We start from the raw sequence: 14,912 nt of genomic DNA on the forward strand, positions 1-14,912 counted from the left end.
ATTTGGGGAGTGAACTGGTGGAATAGAAGATTCTCTCCCCCCCCCCCCACTCTCTCTCCCACTCTCTGTAACTCTTCCAAATAAATAAAATAAAATTTTAAAAAAGAAAAATACTGACAAGTTCATGTGAAGGAGAGCAGTGCCCAGGTTAGGAAGCTATGAAGAGTCAGCTCTGCATATGATGAAACATCACAGGGCCACACATAAATGAGTTGCTCAGAGCCATAGGGGTGGGGAACTGTTTTTCTGCTGAGGGCCAGTTGGATATTTATAACACCCCTGCAGGCCATACAAAATTATCAACTTAAAAATTAGGGGCCGGCACTGTGGCATAGCAGGTTAAGCCTCTGCCTGCGCCACTGGCATCCCATACAGGCACCAGTTCCAGTCCCAGTTGTCCCTCTTCCAATCCAGCTCTCTGTTGTGGCCTAGGAAAGCAGTAGAAGATGGCGCAAGTGCTTGGGGCCCTGCCCCTGCGCAGGAGACCAGGAAAAAGTTCCTGGCTCCTGGCTTCAGATCAGCCTAGCTCCTGCCATTGCATCCATTTGGGTGGTGAACCAGTGGGTGGAAGACCTCTCTATCTCTCCCTTTCTCTGTCTGTAACTCCACCTCTCAAAAAATTTTTTAAAAAATTAGCCTGCAATAGGCATATTGGATTGGCTGTCCCATCTGCAGCTCCCTTGGCAGGGCCAGTCCCAGTGATTACGTGGGCCTCCTATGGACCATGGTCCAGTCAGTCCCTGCCCCTGTGAGGGGATTCTTGAGGGGTTTCACAGGGCTGCAGTGAGACAGGGAGGAGAAGGGAGGCGACTGGGGCCCCACAGTCCATCTCTGATTCCAGAAGAGCTCTTTCTTCTGCACAATTAAAAAAAAAAAAAAGTTGAGGCCGGCGCCGTGGCTTAACAGGCTAATCCTCTGCCTTGCAGTGCCGGCACACTGGGTTCTAGTCCCGGTCAGGGCGCCGGATTCTATCCCGGTTGCCCCTCTTCCAGGCCAGCTCTCTGCTATGGCCCGGGAAGGCAGTGGAGGATGGCCCAAGTGCTTGGGCCCTGCACCCGCATGGGAGACCAGGAGAAGCACCTGGCTCCTGGCTTCGGATCAGCGAGATGCACCGGCCACAGCGGCCATTGGAGGGTGAACCAATGGCAAAAAGGAAGACCTTTCTCTCTGTCTCTCTCTCTCACTATCCACTCTGCCTGTCAAAAAAAAAAAAAAAAAGTTGAAAGTGACTGCTTTAAAAATAACAATGGGAGTGGGAGACACCAGAAGCAACAAAAATTCAAGGAAGAGGTTTAGCAAGATCCAGTAGCGCGAGGGCCCGGGAAGAACCCCTGAGAACACAGAGGAAAGGTCGGGTTAAAGAAAAACAGTCTTGACAAAGTTTAGTAAGCAGGCACCTGGGAGGCCGTGGTGATGAGAGCCACCAGTGATTGAAAATTCACCAAGCACTGGGCTCTGTGCTAGCCGTGGGCTCACGTAGAGCGTCTCGCTTCACCTGTGGTGCACGGATGCACCTTCTCACTTGTGGAGGAGGAAACCAAGGCTTCTGAGAAGGCAGAAACTTCCAGAAGCTCCACAGCCGGAAGGTCTCACTGGAAGGCAGTGCTGACCATGAGAGAGCGTGGAGGGGCGTGGACAGCTGTGAACACAGTCCTGGGGTTCTGGGGCTGGGAAGGAGTGTTCTAGGCTAGAGCGGTGGCCTGGAGAGGCCTCATAAAGAGATTAAAGTCATGTAGCTCTGGATAACCATTAAGCAAAGCAAACATGTACTTCTGATCCCACTTCCTGCTAATGTGCTCCCTGGGAGGCACTCACGCAGGAGACCTGAGCTGAGTTCTGAGCTCTTGGCTTGGGACTGGCCCAGCCCGCTGATGCGGGCATTTGGGAAGGGAACCCATGGATGGGAGATCTCTTCGTCTCTCTGCCTTTGAAAAAAAAAAAAAAGTGTGTGGGGGGGGACCATGAGTCTTGTTTCTGTTCAATGCACTTGCTGGCTCTGGCTACTTTGGCACCATCAGCTGTTGTGCGTTAGGGGTCCTTAAACTGTTTGAGCGAGGAGTATCCTTGTTGGGTCTAGGGCTTCAGCTGGCCGTTACATGGAGCCACGGTAAAGAACATCTCCTGCACCCTGAAACTTTCCTCCTCCCACTTCCCCTCTCCTTGGCTTCTGTCACTGTCCTGGTTTGCTTTTGCTAGAGAAACATCACATAAATGCAATGATACGCTATGTCTTACTTAATACAATGCTGTGAATTAATCCGTAATTTTGTGTTATCTGTAGTCTGTCACGGACAGTGACCAACTGAGGCCCACCTTGCAAGTGGTGAGACTTCACAGCAACAGAACACACACAGAGGAGGGAGGAGGGGGAGGTTTATTAGAATACATGGCAAGTGAGCAGTGGGAGAGCAGGCCACCTGTTGGCCGAGTGCTGCTGCTGCACCGATGATAATCGGAGACACAGCTCTGGAGCAGGCTGCCGCTCCCCGGGGCACCAGTGACTGCCCTACTGCCGGGGACCCGGCTGACCTCCACACTCTGCTTCTTCAGATCGCTAAGCATTATTTCATTATGTATCTGCCAGGATATTTTCAATATTTGTTTATTTTTTACCTACTTGAAAGACAGAGAGGGAGAAAGAGAGAGAAAGAGAGAGGAGACAGAGAGAGACAGAGAGAGAGAGAGAGGTCTTCCATCCTCTGGTTCACTCCCCAGATGGCCACAATGGCTAAAGCTGAGCCGACCCAAAGCCAGGAGCCAGGAGCTTCTTCTGGGTCTCCCACGCAGGAGCAGGGGCCCAAGCACTTGGGCCATCTTCTACTGCTTTCCCTGGCCATAGCAGAGAGCTGGATTGGAAGTAGAGCAGCCAAGACTCAAACCTGCGCCCATATGGGATGCTGGCACTGCAGGCAGGGACTTTACCTGCTATGCCACACAACACTGGCCCAATCCTTTAATATGTATTTATTTATTAGAGAGGCAGAGAGAGAGGGAGAAGTCTTCCATTCACTGGTTCACTCCCCAGATGGCCTCAACGGCAGGAGCTTCGCCGATCTGAAGCCAGGAGCCAGGAGCTTCTTTTGGTTCTCATGCAGGTGCAGGGGCCCAAGGACTTTGGTCATTTTCCACTGCTTTCCCAGGCCATAGCAGAGAACTGGATCAGAAGTGGAGTAGCCGGGACTCGAACTGGCACCCACATGGGATGCTGGCACTGCAGGTGGTGGCTTTACCCACTATGCCACAACGCAGGCCCAGGCAGAGCCCCTTCTTCAGAGGCTTGTTGAGGGAGGTGCAGAGTGCCATGGGGACCCAGCTCAGGTGGATGGGGCTCCTTGGTTAAGTACGCAGTACGTGGTCTCAGCAGTTTGGAATGTCCCAGGTGCCAGGTGAGGCTTTCCTAAGCAGTAAACATCCCACTGATCTTTTTTTTTTTTTTTTTTTTTTTTGACAGGCAGGGTGGACAGCGAGAGAGAGACAGAGAGAAAGGTCTTCCTTTTGTCATTGGTTCACCCTCCAATGGCCGCCGCGGTAGCGCGCTGCGGCCGGCGCACCACGCTGTTCCGATGGCAGGAGCCAGGTGCTTCTCCTGATCTCCCATGGGGTGCAGGGCCCAAGTACTTGGGCCATCCTCCACTGCACTCCCTGGCCACAGCAGAGAGCTGGCCTGGAAGAGGGGCAACCGGGACAGGATCGGTGCCCCGACCGGGACTAGAACCCAGTGTGCCGGCGCCGCAAGGCGGAGGATTAGCCTAGTGAGCCGCGGCGCCGGCCCCCACTGATCTTTAGATTCTCTATCTGCACCCAGTTTCATCTGCTTTGGGGATTTAGGCCTCCGTGGCCTAACAGGTCCTAACAGAAAGTAGTGGTAAGCAAGGCAGCAATGTTTAATGAGCAGAAATATGCCTGAGAGACCAGGCGGGAGTCTCAGGCAAGGACTGGACCCTGTCTGAGCTGAGATTGGAGTTTTGGTGTGTTTTTTTTTTTTTTTTAATTTGTTCTATTATTTGAGAGGCAGAGTTACAGACAGAGATCTTCCATCTGCTAGACCACCCCCAGATGGCCTCAACTGCTGGAGCTGGGCCAACCTGAAGCCAGGAGCTTTTTCTGGGTCTCCCACATGTGTGCAGGGCCCCAAGCACTTGGGCCATCCTCCACTGTTTTCCCAGGCCACAGCAGAGAGCTGGATTGGAAGTGGAGCAGCCGGGACTCAAACCGGTGCCCAAATGGGATGTCATTGCCGCAGGTGGAGGCTTAACTTACTGTGCCACAGTGCTGCCCCGAGATCGGAGTTTTTATGAATGAGAGCATGGGTCCCTTGCTTCTCCCACCCTCCTCCCTCTCCTGGGAAATCGTAGGTGGAGGTCTTCCAGATGTGGAGTTCCCGAAAATCCTCGCAGGACCTGACCAGCATGGGGTTCTGGGACCTGACTAACAGCCCTCTTGGTGCAGGGTGTAGGGGTTTCCCCTGAGCTGCCTCCCAGGAGCGGCCTGAATCCCACCCAGCAGGGGCACTGAACACGAGCGGGACTTCAGATGGGGCTTCTGGGCTCTTTCAGGACCTCTTTCCTTGTTCCGTTGTACAGTCATTCATTTTCTTTGACCACTGTCATTCCCTTCGGCCCCTCGTACACACACAGGCCAATGTCTGCCCAGCTACTTGGACAGCAGGAGGCCAGAACTCCAAGTCTCCCACGTGAGTAGAGGGCTCGAGCACTTGAGCCAGCAGCCACTCACTCCCAGGAGGCCTTAGCTGGAGCTGGATTGGAAATACAGTAGTGGGGATCCGACTGGGCCCTCGGGTGTGGGATGCAGGTGTCCTGCCACCGTCACCAGGCCCTTGCTGCACGTGCCAGAGAGCAGAGCTGGTAGGAGGAAAGGTTCATTCCAGAAAGCGGGCAGACTTGGGGAAAGAGAGACCTAAGGGTCCACCCAACAAGCCAGCAAGACTGACTTTTGAAGGGAAAGGGCGTAGCTGCTGGGGGAGGGAAAACAAACAAAACACCACCGCAGTAAGTGCAGTCAGTTGAGAATTAGCAGGTTTTCTGGCGATCATCTAGGAAATCCAGGGTATCAGCCAGGTGGAGGTTTCCTGATACAGAGCTTCGCATCAGTCAGGTGAGTCAGGGTTGTGTAAATGTTTGTTATACTTTTTTTTTTTTTAAGGGCTTAATTTTTTTTTTAATCCATTAAAAAAAATGCAGTCGTTTTGAGGGGATGCGCCCTTAGAAGTGGTTAATTAGAACCCTGGATGAGCACCTTCCGGCCCTTCTGCTGAGGGCAGCCTTCCCATCCTAGCCTCTCAGAGACACGAGAAACAGCTTTGAAACAGTCCTTAGATACTCTGATAGAAAAACGCACGCCCTGCAGGGCACGGCAGCGGGCTGTGCAGGGGCAGGAGGAGCTGTCCTTACGTAGTGATGAACTCTCCAGGCTGGGCAAGGGTCCCAGTGGTTGGGGGAGGGCTGTTCCTGGAACGGTGATCTCCTTGCGGGTGAGGGGGAGTTGTTTGGCTGGCTGCTCACTGTGGAGGTGGCACAGGGGTGACTGAGCCTGGGCTCGGGGCTGTGGGGTCTGGAGGCAGAGGGGTGCCTGGGTCTGGCAGTGGGCTGGCACTGGGCAGGAGGTTGCCCTGAACAGCTGCCACAATGGCAGGGCTCTGGGCTGCGGCGGATCCGAGCCCCGGCCCGAGAGGCTAGGAGGATGGCATGGTGGTGGTTGCCGGCAGGTTAGGATGTAGAGGGTTCGCCATGGACACAGGCAGGTTAGGTGGGGGGAGAGTGCCCGGGGCGAACAGGAGATGGTGGTGATGCCCATGCAGGTTAGGAGGAGGGGGAAGGTTAATACTGCTGGGGTCGGCTAGACTACCAAATGGGATGACGGATGGAGCAGGAGGAGGAGGAGGCGGCATGCCAAAGGCAAACCCAAAGGAGCATTACCCGCCACACCTGGGTGCCCGCTGCCTGGCACTGCCCCTGGCATCATTGAGGGAGGAGTTTGTTGGTTGGGGAACGGTGAGGGGCCATGGGGTCTGGGGTGGGTACCCCTGGTGGGACTGCCCCAGGCTGGGAGGCTCCAGCTGGTTGCTGCTGCCGTGGTCCTGCCGTTGACCCTGCCTGCCCAATCTGTTCAGAAGGGCCCAAGCTTCCAGGAGGGACCCCACTGTCAGCAGGAGCAGGGGCCACAGAGGCTGGAGCCACGGCCAAGCCATGGACTGCGGGTGGCCCAGCAGCCCCTGTAGGGGGGATAGGCTGGGAACCTGGGGGCAGGGTTGGCGGTGGCTGCTGCTGCTGTTGGTGCACCTGTTGGAAGTGCTGCTGCCGGGCCCTCATCTCCACGTACTTTAGCTGCTCCATGTGGAAGGCTTGTCTGTCGGCCAGGAGCTGCTGCCTCTGATACTCCAGTGCTTCTCGCTCCCGGTCCATGATCGTCTCTAGCTCCTCGAAGTGCCGGAGTTTGATCTCCAAGTTTTTCATCAGAGTTTCCACCAGCAGAGCCACCAAAGACTTGATCTTCCTTTCTTTGACGGCAGCTAAGTGCTTGGCCTTCACAGTGGCGGCAGCCAGGGTGGCGGCAGCCAGGGCGGCGGCGGCGGTGGAGAGGTTGCCCTCACCAATGTCCCACTCCACCTTTGTCTTCTTTTCCCCCTCCGACTCCACCACTTCCTTCAGTACTTCCTCTTGCCCTTCCTTTGGCTCCTTCTCCTTCTCCGGATCAGCCATTGAGTCACCATCAGTTTTTACAAAAGAGCTAACCTGGAAACCATAATTAAATTAGTCTCACGTTTACAAGTATGATTCTGAAATAAATACTACTATGCAGCTATCTTAAAAGCTTGCTACCTTTTGTTTGTGTACACACACAAGTACACACACACATACACACACATTCAGGTGTGGGAGGCTTTACAAATTATATTCCATGAACTTTTTGAAAGAGTTCTTTAAGAGATAACCAATCCCCAAAACTGAAATATTCATCCAGTCTATGAGGAAGGCAGAAAAAAGTGAATTAACTGGGTAAACAGGATTCCTTTCCAACACATGAAGCATGTGACACTGCAGCAAACTTCTTAAAAATTTATTTATCAAGTGGCCAGTATTGTGGCGTAATGGGTTAAGCCACTGTCAGGTCCTGGCTGGGAAAGCAGCAGAGGATGGCCCAAGTCCTTGGGCCCCTGCACCCACGGGGGATGGACGCAGCTCCTGGCTCCCTGGCTTCAGCCTGGCCCAGCCCCAACTGTTGCAGCCATTTGAGGAGTAAACCCAAGGATGAAGATTGCTCTCTATCTCTCCCACTCCTCCCTCTCTCTGTAATTCTGCCTTTCAGATAAATAGAATAAATATTCAAAAAAATAAAAATGTGTTTATCTAGGGATGGGGGGGTAGCATGTGAGATAAGCTTTGGAATGCTCCCATCTTCTGGCTCGCTCCCTAAATGCCCTCAGTGGCCAGGGCTGGGCTGGGGTGAAGCTGGGTGCCTGGAACTCCATCTAGGTCTCCCCGTGGGTGGCAGTAACTCCATCACCTGGGCCATCGATGTTACCTCCCAGGGTGTCCGGTATCAGCGAGCTCCACCTGCCTTGATAAGTCCTTCCTGTTTAGTCATTCCAGTAGGTGTGTCCTGGGATTGCATTGTGGTTTTAAATTGCTTTTCCCTAGTGGCTGATTATGGTATCTCTGGTGACAGATATCTATGGTATCTTTGGTGACAAAAGATAAAAGTTCCTTATCTTGAAGCCTAGGCCCCATCCCTAATGCCTTTGACGTAGACTTATCAGGCCCTAATTTCTCCCTCTCTTAGCTTGCAATTCCTCTGTCTTCACTTGTGAGCTCTCAGGCCCTGATCAGACAACCTCATACACACTGTGTCCATCCAAAGGCCCCACAGGGATCACAGCCCACTTGGGATTCACACAGGAAACATGCTGACCCGAGAGCTGAGTGCCCACTGGTCGACTCCCATTGTAATCTGTAAGACTCAGGCCCTGCTTGCTCACTGAGGTCAGGAATCGGGCAGTAGCTGCCCCACTCCCTGCTCAACCGCTAATCCCAGCCCAGCCATTCTCTTCCACTCCCCCCACCACCCTCCCCATCAGTGATTGTCTTGCTGCACCTTTGGGGAAGCTCACCCAGTTTTGGGGTTCTATATCGATTTTCTCCAGGTAATTTTGGGGGTCTTCTATAACAACAGATATCTTTTGCAAATATTTTTTTGCTAGTCTGTGTCTTTTTCTTTTCTTTTTTAATACTGTCTTTGAATAAATAGAAATTCAGGTTTTATTTTTTTCTTTAGACAAATTCTAATTTATTGTTTTTTTAAAAAAAGATTTATTTATTTATTTGAAAGTCAGAGTTACACACACACACACAGAGAGAGAGAGAGAGAGAGAGAGAGAGTGGGCTGGAGCTGCACCGATCTGAAACCAGGAGCCAGGAGCTTCTTCCAGGTCTCCCATGTGGGTGCAGGGGCCCAAGGAGTTGGGCCATCTTCTACTGCTTTCCCAGGCCATAGCAGAGAGTTGGATCAGAAGTGGAACAGCCAGGACTAGAACCAGCACCCATATGGGATGCCGGTGCTGCAGGTCAGGGTATTAACCTGCTGTGTGACAGCACCAGCCCCAATTTATTGTTTTTAGTGACTTTTGAGAATTTTTAATTAGTTCATTTCAGAGGCGGAGGAAGAGAGGGGGAGAAGGAGAGGAGGAGGGGGAGGGCGAGGGGGGGCACTCTTCACTGATCCACTCCCTAAGTGCCTGCAACAGCCAGGGCTAGGCCAGGCTGAGCTAAGAGCTGGGAATTTAGTCCAAGTCTCCCCTGTGGGTTGCGGGAACCCAGGTGCTTGAGCCATCACCTGCTCCCTCCCAGGGTCTGCATTTTCAGGGAGCTGGAATCTGAAGTGGACCCTGGACTGGGAGGCAGGCACCCTGATAAGGGGTTCAGGTGTCTTCACGGCCAGGCCACGTGCCTACCCTGCTTTGTGTTTTTTTCTATGTGTGTGCGCGTGTGGGTGGGTGGGTGGGTGTCTTATCTAAGAAATACTTGCCATACTTAAGGTCGCAAGGATTTTCTCTTATTTTTTTTTTAGAAAGTTATAGCTTGTATGTGTGTGTATATCATAACTATGAACCATTTCAAGTTGTTATTTTATTATTGTATATAGAAGTCCAATTTTTCAAACTTTTTTTGTTGCAGTGACTACTGAATTACTCTGCTTCTTTGTTGAAAACAATTGGCCAGCGGGTATGGGTCTGCCTCCTCCTGGCCCCTGCCCTGCTTCCTGGCTACCAGACTGTTCTGACCAGTGTCTTTCCATGTGTTCACTGCCCTCCGTGGGAAGTCCTGAAATCAGGTAATATGAATTCTCCAACTTTTTCTTTTTTGACTGTCCTGGGTCCTGTGTGTTTCCTTTTAGGTTTTCTGTAGTCTTGTTTTGGGGTAGGAAGATCGAGATTAGCCTAAGTGTGTGAAAGGGCCGGAAGGAACACAGAGCACCTGCCCTGCCCCCTCCTCCTGACTTTCCAGGTGGTCCCAGCCAGAAAACACTCCGGGAGAAGCATCTGCCTGGCGCCCAGCCAGCCGCCCAGGCAGATAACATCGGGTAACTAAACCTTAGGAGGAATTTCACCCCAGGAAGTGCTTTGTCCAGGAGAAGAGGGCTGGGTAAGAAGAGGGGGAAGGAAGACCCCACGCCCTCATGAACCCCAGTCTGAGTGTGTCACCATGTTACACTCCTCTTTCCTCCTCTCTAACCTTGGAACCAGCTGTGTATTCGAAACTGGGGCGGGGGTGGGGTGGGGTGGGGCATGCACCTTGCTCTTTTCAGCTTCTAATTAACAAAAGTGACAGGGGGTGACCAAACAAGAGACCCTAGATAAGAGGAACTGGTGGCAAACCACTGGGTGCTCACCTGATTTCACATCAGAGAAATCTCCCGGAAACCTGTTTACCGCCTTTCCCAGCTGCCCTGTTCCCCAGGTAACTCGCAAGGGGACCTCAGATTCCCTTCCTCCAGGTGGCCCCTCTAAGGAGTGCACTGTCCCTCTGCAGCAGCTCTCTGCTGTGCTGTCCAGCACCAGCCACCAGGGCCTAATTTTGGTGCAACAGCAAATGTAGACTGGGCACACAGCTCAGATTCCACTGAAAAAGGGCCCACCCACTCGGCTAATGTGGTTGCAGTTACTCTCTAACATCTGAAATCCTTTTTCTTTTTTTTTAAAATATTTATCTTATGTATTTGAAAGGCAGAGTTACAGAGAGAGAGGAAGAGACAGAGAGGGAGAGATCTTCCATCCTCTGGTACACTCCTCAAATGGCTGCAACAGCCAGGGCTGGGCCAGACCAAAGCCAGGAGCCAGGAGCTTCATCCAGGTCTCCCTCATGGATGCAGGGGCCCAAGCGCTTGGGCCATTTTCCTCTGCTTTCCCAGGTGCATTAGGAGGGAGCTGGATGGAAGTGGAGCAGCCAGGACTGGCACCCATATGGGATGCTGGCATCGTAGGTAGTGGCTTTACCCACTACACCACAGTGCCAAGCCCCCTAAAATCCTTTTTCTTATGAAAAGACAAGGACCTCTGAACCAAGCCATCTCTGCTAACATTGCCAGTTTCATCCCCAAAGCCTTCTAATATTTTGATGAAGGTTGCCTTATTTGGGGTGGGCCCTGTGCTGCAGTGGGTTAAGCCACCTCTTGGGAAGCCTGGCACTGAGTCCTAAATTAGCGGGCACCCTGGGAGGCAGCAAGTGATACTCAAGTACTTGGGTCCCTGCCACCCATGTAGGAGACTGGAGTTGCTGGCTCCCGGCTTGCTTTATCCCAGTCCCAGCTGTTATCATCACTGGGCAGAGAACCAGTAGATGAAGATATTTCTGTCTCTCCTTCCTTCCCTCTCTCTGTCGCGTTGCCTTTCCCATAAATAAAATAAATAAACATGAATAAGCATTTTTTAAAAACCATTGCATTATCTTATAGATCATTTTGGGAAAACTGACATCTTCACCTTACTGGATAATCTGTATGTGGGCAGAGATGAGTGGAATAGGTTCTTGTCTTCACACAAGGAAGAAAGCAGGTGTGGGACACAGAGGAGCAGTAAGCAGGGTAGCAGGGTTTAATGTGGGTAAGGCATCTGACAGACAGATGGGCACCGCTCCAGACAGAATCTGAGAGAGTGCCCAGCCATTCAGGTTGCAGAAAGCAAGGTTACATAGTTTAAAGGAAAGAGCGCACCTGACAGGTAAAGAACAGAGGGAGGTGAGAGCCAAAATCCACATCTCGGGAGGGAGCGACTGAGAGAGCACTGTCTGCATTCAGCCTGAGCCCTCTGGGGTCCGGATCTTCCTGCCCCTCTCCCTCATCTCCTCCCCCTTCTCCTGGACAAAGGGTTTCCAGGCATGAAATGGGTTGTTTGCCCAGTGCCATCAGAAGCCTGGCAGGGGAGATTCCTGGAGGGGCCTTCCTAGCGGGGGAAGATGTGACCACCTGTAAGATTTTATGGGGGTCTTGGCAGGACCCCCAGAGTGTAACATGTTCCCCCTTCCCCATAACACACACACACACACACACACTCGGGCTAATTTCTAACTTCCTGCCTAACACATACGTACCAGACGTCCTCCTCCCCTCCCTGCCTGTCTCCTTCCCTCCTTTCTCATTTTCATCATCGTCAGTCTGCTTAGAGATTTATCAGTTTTACTGACTTTTTCTTTTAGACCCAGCTTTAGGTTTTATTAATTTTCTGTGTCATCAATTTCTACTCTTAGTTGTATTTTTCTCTTCCTTCAAGTTTAATTAGTCTTTCTCTAGCCTCTTAACAAGGAACTTAAATCACTGATTAGAAACTTCCTCTCTGTCACAGCAGGTGGATGTTAGGTGCAGGTGACTCCTTGCTGTGGGGCTGGGCTGAGCCTGCAGGATGCTCCGCAGTGGCCTTGGCCCCTGCTCCCTGGATTTCCGTAGCACCACTCCCCTAGCTGTGACAACATCCAGTGTCTCCAGACATGGCCGGCCATCCTGGGCATGAGGGCTGCTGATGGAGAGCCACAGCTACATTGTTCACTCAAGGCTACAAACTCCAGTGTGTCCCACACATTTTGACCTTTCATCCAGGGACATTCTGGGGGGCAGGTATTCCATCTAGTGGTTAAGACACATGTATCCCACATTTGAGTACCTGGATTTGATACCTGGCTCTGGCTCCTGATTCCAGTTCCCTGCTACTGAGGCACAGGTGATGGCTCCAATACTTGGGCTCCTTCTGCTCGTGTGGAGGACCTGGATTGAGTTCTCGGCCCCTGGCTTCATCCTGGCCCAGCCCCAGCCGTTGTGGGCTTGTGGGGGAGTGAACCAGGGCATGGGAGCTCTGTCTTGTTACACCCTGGTCAGTAACCCTGAAGTTCCCTTCCATCAGGTTCACGCAAGTGGACAGCTTCCGGCTAAAGGTCCATTCCCCCAACACCGCAGCCTTTCACATTTGGAGCCCTGGGGTGGCGCAGGCCATGTTTCCCCACAGGAAAGCTGCCCATCCTGCCACCCCCTTTCCTGGCAGGGGTCCTGTACTAGGTGCAAGCCGGCATCCAGGCGGTGCAGGGGCGGGTTGAGACACCAGGGCCAGTCGCGAACCGCAGCGCCCTCTGGCGGCACTGCCCGCGCGTCGGGCCCGCCCTGCTTTGTCATCGGGAGTGGTTGTCGGCCTGAGGGCTTGCGCTGTCCCACTGTAGAGCCCTAGAAACCGCGACAGCCCGCTCGCTCCTCTCCAGGTCCAGGCAGCTCCGAGAAGCGGCAGAGGTCCGAAGAGAGCCAGGGGACGCCACGTGGCTGCAAAGGAAGTGACTGGGCCTCTTGGGGGACCCCAACCTCGCTGCCACCACAACCGGGCCCACCTCCCTTCCTGGGCCTTGGAGGAGGAACGGAGTGGTGTTGCGGTGGATGCGGGCGCAGGCCGGGACGCCTTCATGGTGTGAGCTGTGCACAGGCAGGACTCCAGGAACTCTCTTTCTCTCTTCCTTTTCTTGCTGCACTGCCAGGCAGCTGGTTTGGATGTGGGTGAGGCAGAGAGGAGCTGCTGAAGGTTGTCGGGACATTCCCTGGCCTCTTTCTTCTCACACCAGTCACAGGAGAAGCCTGCAGTGGGTAGTGGCCAAGGCCTCCACCGGAAGCAAATTTGGTGCCAGCCAGGGCATGGGACAGGTCACTGGCCTACCCGGGCAAGTGTGGGCCTTCTGGGATGCTCTGGCCCAAACCAGCACTGTTACAACTGCTTTAAACAACAAACAAACAAACAAAAAAAGATTTATTTATTTTTTAATTTTTATTTAAAAAATTTTTTTTGGACAGGCAGAGTTAGAGAGAGAGAGACTGAGAGAAAGGTCTTCCTTCCGTTGGTTCACTCCCCACATGGCCGCCACAGCCAGCACTGCGCCAATCCAAAGCCAGGAGCCAGGTGCTTCCTCCTGGTCTCCCATGCGGGTGCAGGGCCCAAGCACTTGGGCCATCCTCCACTGCACTCCCGGGCCACAGCAGAGAGCTGGACTGGAAGAGGAGCAACTGGGACAGAACTGGTGCCCCAACCGGGACTAGAACCGAGAGTACTGGCGCCACAGGCAGAGGATTAGCCTAGTGAGCCATGGTACGGGCCGATTTATTTTATTTATTTGAAAGTTACAGTGATGGCCCCAGAGATTTATTTTTATGTATTGGAAAGGCAGAGTTAGAGAGGGAAGAAGAGACTTTAAACCACTGGTTCACTTCCCCAGTGGCCACATGGATGGGGCTGGGCCAGGTGCTTGGGGTGGGCACTGTGCTGTTATCTGCCGCCCAGGCAGATAACATCAGGTAACTAAACCTTAGGAGGAATTTCGCCCCAGGAAGTGCTTTGTCCAGGAGAGAAGGGCTGGGTAAGGAAAGGGGAAGGAAGAGGCGGACCCCATGCCCTCATGAACCCCAGTCTGAGTGTGTCACCATGTTATACTAGCTGCACATTTGCAACTGGGGCAGGTGGGGTGGGCATGCACCTTGCTCTTTTCAGCTTCTAATAAACAAAAGTGACAGGGGGTGACCAAACAAGAGACCCTAGATAAGAGGAACTCGTGGCAGGAGCCAGTAAGTCCGTCCAGACCTCCCACACCGGTGGCAGGAGTACAAGCACTTGTGTCAGCTTCTGCTTCTTTCCCAGGTGCATTAGGAGCTGGATCGGAAGTGGAGCAGCCAAGAACTGGCCACAGCGCCAGCCCCTGCTACAACTATTGAGGAACACAAGGGATGCTCTGGGTTACTGGGTCAACGTGAGTCTATCTTGGATTCTGAGCAGGGTCCTGGGTGGAGGCTGGAAGAGGGAGCTGCTGCAAGCTGAGAGTAATAGGCAGAGAGAAGGGTCCTGCCGCTTCAGCACCAGGGGCTGGACAGCGTCCTTGGGGCAGTCCCAGGATGCTGTAAGGTCTTCCCACCTGAGCCCAGCACACACAGGCAGATGGCAAAATGTCTAGAAATGACTGAGCTTCAGAACACAGGCTTCCAGTGGCCTGGGTCCTAAGATCTGCCACCATGGGATCGAGATGGAGACCCAGAAGTCAGGATCTTTCTAGATACTTTAAATAACCTTCTGTAGTGCTTCAAATTACTAAACACTTTGCCCATGGTCTCCTCTCTGCCTTACCACAGCTGAGACCAGTGGGCCCACACATTCTTGCTAGTGGGTGAAGGAGTCCAAAGGGGCTAACTGGCCTCAAACAGGCAGGGAGGGGGTTGAGCCAGACTCCACCCACTGCAGACAGGGACAGTGGTCAGGTGCCCTTATTGTAGTGGGATCCCAGAGGCTGAGTGGCCAACACAGAAGCAGTTCTTGCAGGTGAGGGCATACTGGAGGCTCCAAGACAGCCGCGTGCAGGTCAGGTGGGAGCCGTGGACAAGTGGGATGG

The sequence above is a fragment of the Lepus europaeus genome, chromosome 18 (genome assembly GCF_033115175.1).
Source record: "Lepus europaeus isolate LE1 chromosome 18, mLepTim1.pri, whole genome shotgun sequence".
Classification (NCBI taxonomy): domain Eukaryota; kingdom Metazoa; phylum Chordata; class Mammalia; order Lagomorpha; family Leporidae; genus Lepus; species Lepus europaeus.